Source organism: Electrophorus electricus, chromosome 1, assembly GCF_041902795.1.
Source record: "Electrophorus electricus isolate QZ-2024a chromosome 1, ASM4190279v1, whole genome shotgun sequence".
NCBI lineage: Eukaryota > Metazoa > Chordata > Actinopteri > Gymnotiformes > Gymnotidae > Electrophorus > Electrophorus electricus.
In genome coordinates, this window is record NC_137497.1 from 707,501 (window position 1) to 710,000 (window position 2,500).

The 2,500-nt window shown below is 39.6% G+C and overlaps 1 protein-coding gene and 1 long non-coding RNA gene across 2 annotated transcripts in view; one reads left to right on the forward strand and one right to left on the reverse strand.

Moving 5' to 3' along the window:
• LOC113568374 (NACHT, LRR and PYD domains-containing protein 3-like) overlaps positions 1 to 559 on the forward strand; it is a 75,067-nt gene extending 74,508 nt beyond the window's left edge. Inside the window, exon 11 of the transcript XR_014122678.1 lies at positions 1 to 559. This exon is cut by the window's left edge and continues 474 nt beyond it. The gene's annotated coding sequence lies outside the window, so the exon portion shown is untranslated.
• A 233-nt stretch (positions 560 to 792) lies between these two features.
• The window catches only part of LOC145659268 (uncharacterized), a 2,543-nt gene continuing 835 nt past the window's right edge, over positions 793 to 2,500 (reverse strand). The window contains exons 2-3 of the long non-coding RNA XR_014125311.1: positions 1,430 to 1,646; positions 793 to 910 (exon numbers count right to left, since the gene is read on the reverse strand). This is a non-coding gene — a long non-coding RNA (uncharacterized LOC145659268). The remainder of the gene's footprint in view (positions 911 to 1,429; positions 1,647 to 2,500) is intronic.

Genomic DNA, 2,500 nt, shown 5'->3' on the forward strand with positions numbered 1-2,500 from the left:
AGATGATGACACTGAACACTTCTTGGCAGCTTTTGGGCAGATTGCTACAGTCTGCCGCTGATACAAGGAGCAATGGGCTATTCGGCTTGTTCCCCTACTTACAGGAAAAGCTCGACGTGCATATGTGGCCAAGGACAGTGATCCTGTGGAGGACTATGAAAAAGTCAAGGCAGCTGTACTACCCAAATTTGAAATTACACAGGACACGAATCGCCAAAGGAGTCGTGCGCTAGAGGTCTATGATGGGGATCCCCGCGTAAGCTATACGTCTGTCTGAAGGAATCATTCTACAAGTAGGTCAGACCTGATCAAAAGTCAGTGAAGGAGATGTGTGAAATGATGATCCTGGAACAATTTCTTCAGATGATTTACTCAGAACTAGAGGTGTGGATCAAAGACCGTATGACAGCAGAGGAGGGGCCAGGAGGGGTCAACTCTGGAGCTACTCTCCATAGTGTATTCATATGAACTCTGTATTAGAGATGCACATATGTTATGTATGTATCTATTTATATATGTGCATGTAAATTAACACATGAATTGTTTAATCAAACTTTATTGATGTGATTTATTGAGTGACATGATTAACATACATGGAAAAAGTTATTTAGTGAGGACCTGCAGGGAAAGACAAATGTATTGTAAGTAGGTGAGATAAAATATTGTTCTTATAATATGTTACTAGAGTTTAAGTTTAATTTTTATCTGGACAGGAAAGTTTGTATATTTTAACGAAGTAGGTAAAAAAAGTAGATTAAGAGAAAAATGAACTTACCTGTCATTATTTTTGTGGAGAGACTTCCATGTTGTTTTGAAGGGAAAAGAAACTGTAGCCTGTGTTGAAGGGGACTTTTATGGGGAATTGTCCTGCCTAAAGACAGGACCCAAAACAGCCCACAACATCCAGGACCTTCAGGTGACACAGCCCCCACTATCTTAGTGATATCACACAGGTAGATGGGGTCTGACCCCCAGTAACCTCAGTGACATCACCCAGAGAGATTGAGTCTGACCCCCAGTAACATGTGGTCCGCCTACATCGACTCCATGTTACTGTCTTTAGATAATGCCAGCGTATTAAATACATATATATAAAACTGGTGTAGCCATCTGTTCAAAATCCATATATACAAATACATGGGAACATGGGACATAGCAGATGTCAATATCTGTAACACTCCTGTCCTGTTTCCGACATTTTTTCCCTTTTTTTGTTTTAAAAAAATTACTCAACTCTTCGTATTTGGAACGTCTTTTACATGTTGATTAATGTCAAACATTTATTTTGAAATGCCATAAATGAAATATCTGTTCTATAAAGCAGCAGTTAAGCCTTGATTGGAAAGAGGAAAAAGTAATAAATACATGTATTTATTCTATAAACCAAACACCTCATGATTCTTTAATGAAATATTTTGGAAATACTCACCTCAGTATGGTTGCTGTATTCAGGCATGGTTATCTATGTTTAGCCAAACCTGCCAATAACAGCTTGAGATCCTGAGATCCTTCAGGGGTTTTGTTCCTGGGTCAAGTAAAACTGCAGATTGGTGGTTTTTGTGGCTGCTGCAATGACAGTTTTCACTGGTGTTGGAAATCTGTATTTACTGCTGCTTCGTTCTCTTCTGAAGATGCCAGGAAAGAACCTGGGAGTGACAGTGAAGAAGACATGATGCAAAATGAACCCAGTCCACACTTACTGTATGTAAAACAACAATTATGTTTTCCACATTAGTTTTCTATGATATTGGTAAGCCTGCCATCTCCTGCTGGACACTGGCCTGCCTCTCCTGACTTGATCCCTGCTGGACAGACTGACTCAGACACAGACCCTGAACGTGGGACCCACAATCTTTCCAAGCTTGACACACAAGCACTTTAAAGTAACTGTCAGTAATCTGCATGTCACTAATGTGAGGTCATTTGTTTTGAGGAAATGTTTTTAACAACTACTCAACTATTCCCTGCTGCACCATACCTGATAACCGATTAATCAATTGCTTTAAAATCAGATGAGTTGGCTCCTTGACTTTGACTTTGAAACTGTTTGTTGCAAGGCTGCCAAGAGCATGATTAAGAAAAACTCTTCTAGGCCAGCAACCCAAAGTTTAAAACACGCTTTCCAACCCTGGTTCTGGAGATCTTCCACCCTGCAGATTTAAGCACCATGACTAATGGAACAACTGATTCAGGTAAGGATGGCCTTCAGGCACCTGAATATACGAGCCAGGTATGTTGGCTCTGAACTCTCCAGACTGGTAGATCTCCAAGAATAGAACTGGGTTATTCTGAGTTCTTAAATAAATAAATAAATGTAGGTTTGGATTTTTTTCTCCCTTAATATTAAAAACCATTTAAAAAACTGCATTTTGTGTGTACTTGTGGCCCATTTCAAGAAGGTGTCCAAGGTGGACTTTTGCAAGATTTTTGGATGTCTCCTGGTCCACCAACTTTGTTAATTAAAATGGTAGTTCTTCTTTGATCTAGTTCATTGTTGATT